Below are 16,554 nucleotides of genomic sequence, written 5' to 3'. Positions count from 1 at the left end.
ACATTTTCTAATATATAAAATGTCATCTACCAGGTGTAAATGTAAAATGATGCCCTACTTTCTAAAATTCCCATTCACCCATTGTGTAATATATCATGCTTCATGCTGTTTTACATTATGTAAAATAAACAATGAATACAGACTCTGGATTTTAATGCCTGAGGTGTGAAATTAGTTCTCTGCCAAGTGTGTTTTTGATCGTTAGAGATTTAAAACATTCAGAAGTGTGTCAGTCTGAGACACATTTCTTCAGTTCACTTACAAGAAATGAAAAGCAATCTAGATATTTAAAAGAAGAGAATGAGACTGTGTAATAGAATGCACTGTGTTGTGATTTTGCACACGGTCTTTGGTATTCATTGGATTTTATGCATACTACTCACACGGGCAATAAATAGTTCGCATACTCAGTTTTGCTAATTTTTCCTCTGACGCTCCTTTACATTGCAGTTACCACAAATCCTCCATTATAACAAGATCATCTTGTTTACCAAAGTATAATCTCAAAAAACATTTGCATCTCTAATGTAATTAAGTACTTGTTCACATGGTAATACATCCCACCTAATCTTCTATTTACAAATTTCCATATCTGCACAATGAATAGAAATATTTTTGCGGTTAATAAAAATCATTGGGGACTTCTGAGCTAAGATGGTGTAATAAAACTGATGCACAGAATTTCCTTTCCCAACATTCAATTCAGTGAAATAAAAATAGCAAAACCCAGGAAAAATTCAGGAGCAGCAACTAGTCAATCTAATGCCATGAACCTCAAAAAACAGCAGCCTAGAGGGGGAAAAAAGATGAGGATCTGGAGCAGAGTGGCAGGTATTTTATAGTGAAGGACTTAGTCTTATCCCTCAAAAGCCAAACTGTAAGTTGTCTCTGAATACCTCCAAATCTGGGGAAAATAAACTGAGTGATATTCTGATGGGGAGTAGACTCAGATACAGAGAACAGACGAGGTCGCCAAGGGGAAGGAAAAACGGGGAAGGAATGGACTGAGGGTCTGGATTAGTAGATGCAAACTGAACAAGAAACAAAATCCTATTGTACAGCACATACGCAGTATGAAAATAATATAAAAAAGAATGTATATATGTATATAATAATCACTTAACCGTATAGCAGAAATCAATACATTATAAGTCAGTTATATGCTTCAATAAAAAATAAATTAAGATAAAAGGAATACACAGCCATTGATTATAATTTGTTGAATAAAATCACTGCCTCTCATGGAATCAAAGTGAGTCAACTCTGCTTTTGTTTATTTGAATTTTCTTTGTTTCCTTCTTAGTAAATTTGGCTACAGGTTTTTCAGGTTTGGTTATCTTTTCAAAAAAACAACTCTTGGCTTTGTTGATTTTTAATGTTTTTCCACTCTGTTTTATTTCTGCTAACTAGGTTTGTTCTTTTTCTAGTTCCTTGAGGTACACAGTTAAATTGAGATTTTTTTCTTTTTTATTGTAGGTGTTTATTGCTATACACGTTCCTCATTAATGCTTTTGCTGCAGTACATGTTTTGGTATGTTATCCTTCCATTTTTATTTGTCTTGAGGGTTTTTTTTCCCCCTTTTGATGTCTTCTTTGACCCACTGGTTGTTCAAGAGTGTGCTGTTTAATTTTCATATATTTGTGAATTTTCCACTTTTCCTTCTGCTATTGATTTCTAAAATGGCCAACAGTTATGTGAAAAGATGCTCAATATTACTATCATCAAGGAAATGCAAATCAAAACCACAATATGTTTTGCTCAAAAATGGACAATGAGTGTTAGCAAGGATGCAGGAGAAATTGAAACCTTTGCACCCTGATGGTGGGAATGCAAACTGGCACAGCCACTGTAGACAGGAGCATGGAGATTCAATTCAAACAACTGAAACTAGAACTACCATTTAATTCAGTAACACCACTTCTATGTATTCACCCAACAGAATTGAAATCAGGATCTCAAAGAGATATCTACACACTCATGTTCACTGAACTATTCATAACAGCCAAGATGTAGAAAAAAAAACTAAACGTTTATCAATAGATGAATGAACAAAGAAAATGTGCTATCTACAAACAATGCAATATTCCCAGACTTTAAAAAGTGGGGGAGGTGGCAGAATTCTGCAATTTGTGACAATGCTACCGAAAGCTCGGCCTCTCTGTACACCGGTGCCGAATCAGATCCTGGAGACAATTTTGGGTGAAGTAGACAAGGACAGCTTTATTGTGTTGCCAGGAAAAGCGTTTCAAGGCAGCCTGGATATAAAGTCATTTCTTCTTCTGGTGAACTTGCTCTTTTCTCCTAAAGACTTCAACTGATTAGATGAGTCCTACCCACATTCTTGAGGGTTATATACTTTACTCTAAGTCCACTGATTTAAATGTTAATTATGCCTAAAAAAATACCTTCAGGTCAACATCTAGATTTGTGTTTGACAAAACAACTGCGTACCATAGCCTAGCTATGTTAACACATAAAATCAGTTAAGAGAGAAATAGTGTGAAGGAGAGAGAAAGGAAGAGACAGAGGTCACGAGTCTATGGAAAAAAATTGAGAATCAAAGCAGCTTAATAAAGTTTAATAGCTATTAGAAACTATAAGTAACAGGATATATATAGCTAACAATTCAATTATTAGTCTAGAGAAAAAAGGAAAGGACAGCCGACTCCAGTACTCTTGCCTGGAAAATCCCATGGAAAGAGGAGCCTGGTGGGCTATAGTCCATGGGGTCACAAGAGTCAGATAAGGCTTGATGACTAAACCACCACGGAGCTGTTAAAAGGACCCTGGCTCCTTATGTTCATTCTGTCTTGGCTCTGTTGTCCCAGGTAACTGTCACCTAAGACACACCCATGACCACAGGAAGGAGGAGGGTGGTACCTGAGAACTCATTACTCTAGAGTCAGGCTGCCTGGAATTAAATCCTGGTTCCAACACTCACTAGCTGTTTGACCCTTGACAAGTTTCTTCACCACTCTATACTGCAGAGACTTCATCTATAAAATGAGAGATAATAGTACTTAACCCAAGAAAGTTGAATGGGTTATTTTATTTAAAGCACTTAGAATTAACAGTGCCTGGCAGTGGCAAGTGGAGAAGGCAATGGCACCCCACTCCAGTACTCTTGCCTGGAAAATCCCATGGATGGAGGAGCCTGGTGGGCTGCAGTCCATGGCGTCACTAAGAGTCGGACACGACTGAGCGACTTCACTTTCACTTTTCACTTTCATGCATTGGAGAAGGAAATGGCAACCCACTCCAGTGTTCTTGCCTGGAGAATCCCAGGGACGGGGAGCCTGGTGGGCTGCCGTCTATGGGGTTGCACAGAGTCGGACATGACTGAAGCGACTTCAGCAGTAGCAGCAGAGAAAAAAACCTGATAAAATCATAGTAATAACAGATTTTAAAATGCAAACATATTAAAAAGATAAAAGTAAAGCAAATAATATGAAGGAGAAATAAGGATGATTCAAAATAAAGTTAACTGATGTCCTTTAAGTAGAAGGCTTAATAAATAAATTTCCATGGGGAGAAAAGAATTAAACTTCAAATCAAAAAAGCGTATCAGATTTCAGGAAAATCCTAGTTAAGTTATTGAACTTCAGTCAGGCTGGCCTTGGATTTCAACACAATATTTCATGCCATAAGCACAAGAACAATATGTACAGAATTCTATTACAACATGTAGCCATGATATTGCTATTGCTAAGTCACATCAGTCGTGTCCGACTCTGTGTGACCCCATAGACGGCAGCCCACCAGGCTTCCCCGTCCCTGGGATTCTCCAGGCAAGAACACTGGAGTGGGTTGCCATTTCCTTCTCCAATGCATGAAAGTGAAAAGTGAAAGTGAAGTTGCTCAGTCGTGTCCGACCCTCAGCGACCCCATGGACTGCAGCCCTCCAGGCTCCTCCATCCATGGGATTTTCCAGACAAGAGTACCGAAGTGGGGTGCCATTGCCTTCTCTGAGCCATGATATTAGTCAAGTATAAAATCAACAGTCTGTCATTCTAAAGCACAAAAGAATCTATGGACCACAAAACTCATGAGCAGTTCAGAAACTGCTTTGTAAAATATATCAAAATGTAAAGCTACTTTTATAGAATGAATGAAAATAACAAACTCAGGGTTGGTAAAACAGTGTAAAAACAAGTGATGAGCTGTGTCTCCATTTAAGTAGAATATAAATAAAAGCATATAGATTATGCTTATAGAATAGAATGTAAATGCCAGAAACCTGGACAGTATGAAAATAATGTTACTGACATATACCAGTAGATTAAAGAAAAATATTATAAAAGAAAACATGAGAGTACTAATTCCCCATCATCAAAAAGAAGTCAATCAACACCCTCTTGAATTGAAGATGTGGTTTTAAAAAGGCTCCAAATTCTTAATGATTTTCTTCATCTTTTTATTTAATCTTAAAAGGATCCTTTAAGAAGTAATGACTCAAAACATTTGAGTTTTAGCAAATTTTTTTTTTTTTTAGAAATGGTTTATTTTCTGTTAACCAAATTTCCATTTTAAGAGTGTGTGGAAGAACAGCTAAAGACCACTCAGTGGTCGTTCCTACCCATTCAGTGGCCTAAGCAGTGGGAACTGCAGAGCAGTCTTCAGTGGAAGGCTAAGTACTCCAGTCTTCAATGGGGAGCTGCTGAATAGGCAGAGAAGGCAGCTGCACTCCTTTGGACCAGCCCACCACCTCAGGTTGAGTAGCAGTGAACTCTGGAGCTGGAGCAGTCCATTCCGCCTGAAGTTCCTCCTTGGTTACAGCCTTCTCAGCTGCAGCCTGCTCTTCCATTTCAGTCTCTTCAGGATCTGGAGTGGAAATCAGGCATGACCTCCCATGGGTGTTCTTGGAAGATGGTGCCACGCACAAACAGAACTTCTCGGCATAGCATCCTCTACATCAGACCCACTGAGTGAGTTCCCTTTTTAGGATCTTACAGCAGGATACATCAACTCAATCTTAAAATAATACTTCTGTAGCAAGTATTACTATTAAATTCCACTCATTGGGCCAGAAACCCTTGTGGTGTTTTCGAAAAACTTGCCCATCGTGGAGCACACTGCCTATACTTGTGAGTTCATTGGCCAGTGGCCTCAACTCCACATGTTAACAATGTGCAGTTAGCAACTTCTTTCACTCCATCTTATTTTCATTTGCTACCTCTTGTTGTTGTTCAGTCACTAAGTTGTGTCCAACTCTTTGCCACTCTGTGGATTGCAACATGCCAGGCTTACCTGTCCTTCTCCTTACCTTACCTATCTCCTGGAGTTTGCTCAAACTCATGTCCATTGAGTTAGTGATGCCAACCACCCATCTCATCTTCTGTCATCCTCTTCACCTCCTGCCTTCAATCTTTCCCAGGGGTCTTTTCCAATGAGTCAGCTCTTTGCATCAGGTGGCCAAAGTATTGGGGCTTCAGCATCAGTCCTTCTAATTTGCTACCTCTAAATTCAAATAAAACAATGCATTTCATTCTTAAGATATCACAACATGATCCTGTTTCATGAAAAATATTTTTCAAAGCTTTCTTTCTAGCCTCTATTTACATACATACATAGAAAAATTATGGAATAATGTTCACTTAACATTGTTTGTTGGGGGTAGTGAGACCGGAGGTAATATTTATCACTTTCTTTTCTGCAGTTTTTTTGAATTCTTAAACTCTTCATTACACAAATAAAAAAGCAATTTTTCTATGAAAAGAAGTTTTGGTATCAAATGACAAGAATGAGTTCCACGGACATAATGTCTCCTAGATATATACAAAAACTACAATACATTGACATAAGGATTAGCTTTTCAAAGGCATGTGTACCTTATTTCCAGAATTAGATAATAACTGTCTTTCAGAGAAAAGTGAAAGTTCATAGCTGTTAATGATGCCTACCAAATCACTAAGCACTTAAAAATTACATGTTTATAATTCCATGCCTTGCATGCATACATGCTCAGTTGGGTCTGCCTCTTTGTGACCCTATGGACTGTAGCCCACCAGGCCCCTCTGTCCATGGAATTTTCCAGGCAAGAATACTGGAGTGGGCTGCCGTTTCCTTCTCCAGAGGATCTTCCAGACTCACAGATCCAAACCCTGTCTCCTGTGTCTGCTGCATTGGCAAGTGTGTCCTTTATCACTGAGCCACTTGGGAAATCCTTATAAATATACATTTGTACACAAAAAATAAAGATTAAGTTTGGTTTTTTTTGTCTTTATTTTTGCATTTTGAACCATCATTCTGTTAGCAATCAAAAATAAGTCTAGTATGCAAATATATGCCTGGTTTTTTTTTAACACACGTAAAATTTTTAAAACATAAAACACAGAATAATCTTATATCATGATTTCTTTGAAGGAAGAAAATTAAAAGATATTTACATTTGCATCTATAAAGAACCTCTGGAAGAATACAGAATAACAGAGTTAGTAGTATATTACCTTAAATTTGTTAATCAGACATACTTCCATCTTCCCTCCCTATTCTTTTTGTCAAGATTTTTTAAAAATATCTAAAGTGATCAAAACCATTTTTTTCAACAATGCTTATTACTCAGACCTCCATGAATCTAAGTGGCAGCTGCAGTAAAGCAAAACTCTCTGATCATTCCTTCTAACCTTATTGGTTCTCTTGCTAGTAAAAAGGGTGTGAAAAGGGATTAAATTCTCAGTTACCCAAGAACCCTCTCAAGTGATGTTCAACTCAAGGTGTCTGGACTACAGCCGCCGACAACTGCCATAAGAGGGGGGAAGATGCACGTGAAAAGAAGGATAGAAAATTATGCACAAGCAAAGTATACATATAAATACTTCCTCTTCAAGCTGAAAGGGAAGACATAGAAATGCACATTAGGAAATAAATATTTAAATAAAATAATTGATTAATTATGCCCTGTTAACTCCTTATTTGACTTCAAGGAGGAGGATATATGATAAATATATAATAGTAATCTGGCAATTTTTTAAATTAGTTTGAAAGTGAGGACAGTAGGAGGGGAGAAGCAAATATTCTTTACATTTCCTCTACTTTGGACTTAGAGCCTCATTTTACAAACCAGGGCTCCGAAGTTGAGACTCAGAAAACTTAGGATGAAAAGACAGCAGTTATCTAGGCCATATCCTTCCCCATGTATTCACTCAATGTGTTACATTTAACAGAACTAATGTACGTTAAGCAGGAATGGCAGTCAAGTCACAATAAAAGCAGCTTTGTCTTCAGTCTGAATATTCTTTAAAGGAGAGCAGAATTTTTTTAAACTAATTTATTAAGCGATGGCATAGTGAGTCGTTTAGGTAAAGCAGGGTCTATTCTCAGAAACTGGGGGTACCTTAGCAAGGCCATTAATGAAGTAACTACAAAGATATATTGCTGGAATAATTGATTCGGATCATTAAGAAGGTCAAGTTGGACACATCAGTATTTCGTGATCCTATTAGTCAGTTAAAGATAAACTAGCACTTTAATAAGATTGAATTAAATTTATTGCTGTAACTCCAAGTCTTAATAACCATAGCCAAAATGCCAGTTGAGCCACAGAAAATTTTCCTAAGTGTTTAAAAACCTCAAAACACTGTCCTGTAAATTAAATGAAATTCTTTTCATGTTTGTACCCAAGTGTCAGTGTCAATGTATTTATGGGTATGTCTGTATGTCTATACTGGAGAAGCAAACGGCAACCCACTCCAGTATTCATGCCTGGAAAATCCCATGGACTGAGGAGCCTGGTGGGCTACAACCCATGGGGTCGCAAAGAGTCGGACACGACTGAGCGACTTCTGTGTGTGTGTGTGTATGTCTATATGGAGTTAGAGTCTGAAAAATGGTGTATGGTATATATGAAAAATGATATAATGATATATGGCTTTATGACGATAACATATATGTATGATTTATAAAAATATACAGTCTGAAAAATCACTTATAAAAATGTATATATAGTCTGAACTGAAATATGATTTTCTCATTCTTCAATATAACTGAGTTCCTTTCTTTATGTTTTATAATTAGGCTTATTTCTTATCCCCACAAATAGAAAATTTTACTGTACTACAGTTTAGTTTTCCATTATTGTTTAATTAAAGGTAAGCAATAAAAAAAATCCTTTGGGAGGGACTTCCTTGGTGATCCAGTGGTTAAAAATCTGCCTACCAATGGGATATGGGTTCGAGCCCTGGTCTGGGAAGATCCCACCTGCTTTGGAGCAACTAAGCCTGTGCACCACAGCTACTGAGCCATACTTTAGAGCCAAGGAGCCACAACTATTCAGCCCGTGGGCTGCCACTAATGAAGCCCGCGGCATAGAGCCCCGTGCTGCACAACAAAAGAAGCCATGACAATGAGAAGCCCATGCCTCACAGCTAGAGTAGCCCCCACTCGCCACGACGAGAGGAAACCAGCACACAGCAATGAAGACCCAGCACAGCCAAAAATGAATTAGTAGAATAATTAAATGTTAAAAAGCCTTAGAGAAAAATAAATTCTAATCAGTTCTTTTATCTACATAACTGATTCACATGTGTATCCTTTAGCTCAGCTGGTAAAGAATCTGCCTGCAATGCAGGAGACGATGGTTTGATTCCTGGGTTGGGGAGTTCCTCTGGAGAAGGGATAGGCTACCCACTCCAATATTCCTGGGCTTCTCTGGTGGCTCAGATAGTAAAGAATCCGCTTGCAATAGGGCAGACCTGGGTTCAATCGCTAGGTTGGGAAGATCCCCTGGAGGAGGGCAAGGCAATCCACTCAAGTATCCTTGCCTGGACAATCCCCATGGACAGAGGTGCCTGGCAGACTATACAATTCATGGGGGTCACAAAGTTAGACACAACTGAAGCAACTTAGCAGCAGCAGCGGCAGCATAGTGCATTTAACACAAAGCAGATAAAACTTGGGTTACCGATGTTATTACAATGTGGCATTCTGTTTCATGTTTCATATTGTTTGACTTTCTTTCTTATAATACCTGTTTAGCAGTTGTTAGATGCTAATTATAAATTCGAAGAACTCCCAATCATCCAAACAGACATGTAGACACTGATTTGTATTAAAATAGAAATTGTGCTCTTTAAGCTTTAATCATATAAATGTATAAATGTGAATGCTAATCTATTAATGTTCAAATTGTACAGATTAATATGCTCCTAATGTTATAACTCATGGGTGTTTTGAAAGCTAACCAAATTGAAAACACCACTCCTGACAATGCGAGGATGCTTTTGCTATTGCTGTTAAACCAGAGTCTTGTTTCTAAATATATATAACACAACAATTTGAAAGACTTAAAATTCTATGAAAATGTAGATTAGTAACACATAAATGACCTTCTAAATCTCTTTTTAAGCCACGCTCAATTGTTTATGAGAAACTGGTAATCAAAATATGGAAAAATGGAACACCCCACTCTAACACGTTGATTACAGCTCCTCCCTGATCTCTACCAACAGTTTAGTTTAGTTTATTTTTTTAAAGCTCATAATTTATATGAAAAGACACGGGTTGAAATGAAAATGTGTGGAAGAAAACAAGCCTCATAAAATGAAAGAAGTGCTGGCTTGCTTAAGGATGACATAGCATCTATCAGTAAAATGAAACAGCTGTCTCCAAAAACAAAGATAAAAGTGGAAGACTTCCATAAGGAAAAGGAGAGGGAAACCATGCTATTTCATTCGAACTCAAGAGTCCTGAAGACAAAGAAAGGTCAGTCATTGACGGGTACATCAGCTGTGGTAGAACTACTCACGCTGAACGCTGAGGTCCAGGGGGTCAACCTTGCTCTGAGTGGTTTCAGTCTAAATGCCAACTGCTCAGAGATCTTTCCCAGCCACCCTCCCTTATTTAGTCGCAACTCATTCAACCAGCCCAGCAGCACTATTATTTATCCCTCACCCTGTTCATTTCCTTCAAGGCACTTAGTACTTTACTGTTTTTCCCACTGCTCCAACAGGGCAGGCTTCACTTAGAATTTGTCCACCACTATATGCACAGCATCTCTCACACAGTGCCTAGCACACATAGTAGGCATGCAAAAAAACAGTCATTGAATAAACCAACAAATGTTCCACTGCAACAGAGAGAATACCAAGGCCCAGCTAGTCCTAAAAAAGATGAGCTGTGACTCCCTAAAGATGGATTCTGGATCTTCTCTCTCTCTTCCTAACTGACTTCTTAGTTACACTGAACTCATCATTGTAAAAAATGTTAACAGATTTTTTAACAGACACAAAATTCAACACAAAAATTCTTCTCCAAAAGTAAAGTGCTGGTCTATGCCTCCAAGGAGACTCTATGAACCTGTAAGAGAGTTTGGAACTATGGGTACTAGTTTTTTTTGTATTGTCTGTGTGCTAAAGATATTATAATTTGTTATAGAAAGAAATATTCATTTACTCACAAAATTTAGATACTTTATACTTATTGCAGAACCAAAAAGAAAATGTGCTGTGAACTACACTTCAAAGATAGACATAATTTTTCTTTTTATGCTGGTCATAGCAAACACCCTTTTCCAACAACACAAGAGATGACTTCTCACATGAACATCACCCAATGGTCAGTACTGAAGTAAGACTGATTATATTCTTTGCAGCCAAAGATGGAGAAACTCTATACAGACAGTAAAAGCAAAACCTGGAGCTGACTGTGGCTCAGACTACAAGATTCATATTGGAAAATTCAGGCTTGACTTGAAGAAAGTTGGGAAAATACTAGGCCATTCAGGTATGAACTAAATCAAATCCCTTATAATTATACAGTAGAGGTGACAAATAGATTCAAGGGATTAGATCTGGTAGACAAAGTACCTGAAGAACTATGGACAGTGCTTCATAACATTGTACAAGAGGCAGTGATCACAACCATCCCAAAGAAAAAGAAATGCAAGAAGGCAAAGTGGTTGTCTGCAGAGGCCTTATAAATAGCTGAGGAAAGAAGAGAAGCAAAAGGCAAAGGAGAAAGAGAAAGATATTTCCAACTGAATGCAGAGTTCCCAGAGAACAGCAAGGAGAGATAAGAAAGCCTTCTTAAATTAACAGTGCAAAGAAATAAAATAAAACAATAGAATGGGAAAGACTAGAGATCTCTTCAAGAAAATTGAAGATATCAAAGGAACATTTCATGCAAGGATGGACACAATAAGGGACAGAAATGGTAAAGACCTAAAAGAAGCAGAAGAGATTAAGAGGTGGCAAGAATACACAGAAGAACTGTACAAAAAAGGTATTAACGACCCAGATAACCACGATAGTGTGGTCACTCACCTACAGCCAGACATCCAGGAGTGTGAAGTCAATTGGATCTTAGGAAGTATTACTATAAACAATGGTAGTGGAGGTGATAGAATTCCAGCTAAGCTCTTTCAAATCCTAAAAGATGATGCTGTGAAAGTGCTGTACTCAATAAGTCAGCAAATTTGGAAAACTCAGCACTGACCACAGGACTGGAAAAGATTAGCTTTCATTCCAGTCCCAAAAAAGAGCAAAGCCAAAGAATGTTCAAACTACTGTACAACTGTGTTCATTTCCATCCCAGCAAGGTTAAACTTAAAATCCTTCAAACTGGTTTCAGTAGTATGTGAACCAAGAACTTCCAGATGTACAATCTGGGTTTCAAAGAGGCAGCGGAACCAGAGACCAAATTACCCACATTCATTGGATCATGGAGAAAGCAAGGGAGTTCCAGAAAAACATACTTCTGCTTCACTGACTACGCTAAAGCCTTTGACTGTGTGGATCACAAAAAAAAAATGTGGGAAATTCCTGACAATATGGGAGTAACAGACCACCTTCCCTGTCTCCTGAGAAACCTGTATGCAGGTAAACAGTTCAAACCAGACATGGAACAACTAACTGGTTGAAATAGGGAAAGGAGTCCATCAAGGCTGTTTATTGTCACCCTGTTTATTTAACTTATATGCAGAGTACCTCAGGGCTTCCAAAGTGGCTCAGTAATAGAGAATCCACCTGCCAATGCAGAAGATGCAGGAGATTCAGGTTCAACACCTGGGTCAGGAAAGTCCCCAGGAGGAGGAAATGGCAAACCTCTCCAGTATTCTTGCCTGGAAAATCCCATGAACAGAGGAACCTGTCAGTCCATGGGGTCGCAAAGAGTCAGATACAACTGAGCAGCTGAGCACACACGAAGAGTACATCATGTGAAATACCAGGCTGGATGACTCACAAGCTGGAATCAAGATTGCGGGGATCAATGTCAACAACATCAGATATGCAGATGATACCACTCTAATGGCAGAAAGTGAGGAGGAACTAAAGAGCCTCTTGATGAAAGTGGAGAGTGAAAAAGTTGGCTTAAAACTCAACATTCAAAAAACTAAGATCATGGAATCTGGTCCCATCACTTCATGGCAAATAGATGGGGAAACAATGGAAACAGTGACAGACTTTATTTCCTTGGGCTCCAAAATCACTGCAGATGGTGACTGCAGCCATGAAATTAAAAGATGCTTGCTCCTTGGAAGAAAAGCTATGACCAACCAAGACAGCATATTAAAAATCAGAGACATTACTTTGCCAGCAAAGGTCTATCTAGTCAAACCTATGGTTTTTCCAGCAGTCATGTATAGGTGTGAGAGTTGGACCATAAAGAAGCCTGAGCACCAAAGAACTGATGCTTTTGAACTGTGGTGCTGGAGAAGACTCTTGAGAGTCCCTTGGACTGCAAAGGAAGATCAAACCAGTCAATCCTAAAGGCAATCATACCCTGAGAAAAACATGATCCAAAATGATACATGCAACCCACTTTTATTGCAGCACTGTTTACAATGGCCAAGACATAGAAGCAACTTAAATGTCCATTGACAAAGGAATAGATAAAGATGTGGTACATATATACAGTGGAATATTATTCAACCATTAAAAAGATTAAAATAATGCCATTTGCTGCAATACATATTGACATAGAGAGTGTCATACTGAGTGAAGTAAGTCAAACAGAAGGAGAAATATATCACATTCCTCATAAGTGGAATCTTAAAAAAAAATAAAAAATTGATACAAAGGAACTTACCTACATAACAGAAAGAGACTCAGAGAACAAACTTAGAGATGCAGGGAAAAGGGGAAAGTTAGGGATTTTTGGAAGGTCATGTACACCTTGCTATATTTAAAATGGATAACCAACATAGACTTATTGGAATACTGCTCAATGTTATGTGCCAACCTGGATGGCAGGGAGGTTTGGGGGAGAATGGATACATGCATATGTACAGCTGAGTCCCTTCACAACATTATTAATTGGCTTATACTCCCAATACAAAAAATGTTTAAAGTTAAAAAAATAGAATAAAAAATAAAGGAAAGTAACCCTGAATATTCGTTGGAAGGACTGATGATAAAGCTGAAGCTCCAATACTTTGGTCACCTGATGTGAAGAACTGACTTAGAAAAGACTCTGATGCTAAGAAAGATTGAAGGCAAAAGAGTAAGGGGGCAGCAGAGGATGAGATGGTTACATAGCATCACCGACTCAATGTACATGAATTTGGGCAAACTGCGGGAGACAGTGGAGGTTAGAGGAACCTGGCGAGCTGCAGTCCACGGGGTCACAAACAGTCAGACATGACTTAGCAAATGAACAATATTTTTTTTTAACTTCAGTGTAATGACTATTTCAGTTTCAGTTAAATGTGTTTAATTAAAAAAAAAACTTCACAAAAAACATGAGTTAATGTACTTTCCCATTTAAAAATCATTGTGCCCTTATAGACAAAATGCAATAATCCTACTTAGAATACTTTGTTCTAATAGTCTATGCCATAAATAATAATAATTATCGGCTTCCTAGGTGGCTCAGTGGGTAAAGAATCTGCTTGCAATACAGGAGACACAGGAGCTGCAGGTACAATTCCTGGCTCAGGAAGACCCCTGGAGAAGAGCATGGCAACTCACTCCAGTATTCTTGCCTGGAGAGTCCTGTAGACAGAGAAGCCTGGTGGGCTCCAGTCCATGGGGTCACAAAGAGTCAGACATGACTGAAGCAACTGAGCACACATGCATGCAACTTAAAACATACTATCCACTAGGTATTTTATATAACTATTAATTCATAAAATTATCACAATTCTATGAGAGGATTATTTATAGCTCTGTTTTACAGTCAAGAAAATTGGAGGCTGAAATGAGTTTAAAAAAACTTTCTAAGGTCAAGTTGCCAGTAAATGGTACTATAGAGGCATTCCGATTAAAAAAAGAAAAAATAGCACATAATGAAATGCTGTGATGGGCCAAACAATAATCTCATATCAGAAGAAAAATATTTATCTACACAAAATACTGAAGAAAAATCATCAGCGATTTTTAGATACTGAACATATAATTTCTGCAAAGTGAATATCATAATTTTTCCACACTCTGTGCCTTGGATAGCTTTATTACACTTAGCCCAAAACCTATCCCATGCCTCTCTGCTTTGACAAAGCTCTTTTCTACGTTACAAAGTTCATATCGTAAAATGTCGTATTGAAGAAAGATGTAAAAGAAGATTATAAGTAATTTTCTTATTATCAATAAAATTCCACATTCCAAAGGTACACTGCAGACTCCCCTGCTGTTGGAAGGCTCACGGCACGTACTGTTAAGGTTATTACATCCCATAGATAGTCACGGTGTTCTGAAGGTAGATCCTGGGAAGTGAGAATAATTCAAAGAAAATGTCATTTATTTTCTTTGTCCTTCCTGTCTGCTGGGATTGAATGTTGATTTTTTTTTACCTATTTAATTGTTCCCCTAAGCACATCTGCAAAAAGATACATCATATCCTGAAACCATTATATGTTCATCCAAGGAGCTTTTTCTTGAATCCAACAAAATAGTTTTTTTTCATTTACGATCTAATGTGTCTGGAGTGAGCATTGACTTTGTGTCCTTTCTAACAGATGACCATGAAGTCTGACACAGGTTGCTTAGCAACTCCTTATGCCCAGAAGTAGAAATAACTCTTTGATATACTCACTATGTGTATTTCTACTGATTTATTTCATTTGCGTTTAGCATGGGAGATCAAACAGAATCATTAGAATCCTACTAACACCCCCAAGGGTAGAAGAGCTCCTGGTCCACTTTAAGCTGAAGTACCCAGAGATCAAAACAGCTTATGTGGCATCACAGAACAGCACCGCGGAGTAAAAAGGACAATAAATACACTGTGCTGTCCATTAGCAAAGACAAGGTGTGTCCATTCTCATCAGTGCTGGCACTACACTGGTCTGTGAAACTTGAAAATAATTCTCAAAACTGTTATTTATAAGCTCACTTTTTTTTTTGAAATGATAAAGGACTGCATACTTCCCATTATATGGTTTGCTAAAAAGTCTTTGATATCCTGAAGGACAAGCCATTGTTTTAATGCATGACATAATATAATTCATCTTGCAGCAGGAACAATACTAATCACTTCACTTGTTTGCATCAACCATCACTCTTCGACCCTCATTGTATCTGATCCAATCTAAGCTCATTTATATTTTTCGTGACTTGTTTATATAGAAAGAATTCAACCAAACACGCAGTGGTACTGCACTTCAGAACAATAATCCATGCAGATGAGTCCTGGGTCTTAAATCCAAAAAGGAAAAGCTTAAAAGCTTTTAAAATAGAATTTTGGAGAGGAAATATGTAGCTAGTATTATGACGTAATGAATGTGAAAACATACGATATTGGCAAGGATAAAGAATTTTAATACAGGAAACCAGTTAGGTTTTTAAAAGCCTACTGTTTTCAGCACGAGTTTTCAAATTTCAGTATTCTGGAAATCTGCAAACTTTTTTATACTAAATCAAATAACAAGTAGAAAGTCTTTTTAAATGGTAAAACATTAGTATAGAAACCTCAAATTTATCAATATAATAACATCAAGGCAAAATTTACCCCATAACAAGACTAATATTTAAGGAGTTATTTTGTTTTACACAATTATTTAAACATCACCTAAGTGTCTATGAAATGGAGACTAAACTATAATAATCTATACAGTGGAATATAAACAGATAAATTTAACAATATATATAATGGAATACATTGCAATAGCTTTAATTCCTTTTTTCTTTTTTGTTAATTATGTAGATCTCTATAAACTGATATAGAAAGATTCCCAAAATAAATTGCAAAGTGAATAAAGTGTGGTGCGGTAGAATAGTTTGCTATTACATTTTTTACATTGTGTTCACAAAAGGAAGTTTTATATGTGTTCAGTTCAGTTCAGTTCAGTCGCTCAGTCGTGTCCGACTCTTTGCGACCCCATGAATCACAGCACGCCAGGCCTCCCTGTCCATCACCAACTCCCGGAGTTCACTCAGACTCACGTCCATCGAGTCAGTGATGCCATCCAGCCATCTCATCCTCTGTCGTCCCCTTCTCCTCCTGCCCCCAATCCCTCCCAGCATCAGTCTTTTCTAATGAGTCAACTCTTCGCATGAGGTGGCCAAAGTACTGGAGTTTTAGCTTTAGCATCGTTCCTTCCAAAGAACACCCAGGGCTGATCTCCTTTAATATAAGTGCAAATGTATCTGAGTGTAAATACTATAAATATGTGTGATATA

The 16,554-nt window shown here is 37.8% G+C and overlaps 1 non-coding gene across 1 annotated transcript; it reads right to left on the bottom strand.

The window, feature by feature from the left end:
• Nucleotides 1–4,985: 4,985 nt before the first annotated feature.
• Nucleotides 4,986–5,135, bottom strand: LOC113891929. The gene has a single exon (XR_003510908.1). It is a non-coding gene; the product is annotated as a small nucleolar RNA SNORA62/SNORA6 family (small nucleolar RNA).
• Between the last annotated feature and the right edge of the window lie 11,419 nt (nucleotides 5,136–16,554).

The sequence above is a fragment of the Bos indicus x Bos taurus genome, chromosome 4 (genome assembly GCF_003369695.1).
Source record: "Bos indicus x Bos taurus breed Angus x Brahman F1 hybrid chromosome 4, Bos_hybrid_MaternalHap_v2.0, whole genome shotgun sequence".
Classification (NCBI taxonomy): domain Eukaryota; kingdom Metazoa; phylum Chordata; class Mammalia; order Artiodactyla; family Bovidae; genus Bos; species Bos indicus x Bos taurus.
The sequence above is the reverse complement of the archived record's forward strand: the minus strand, read 5'-3'. Positions and strand labels throughout refer to the sequence as shown.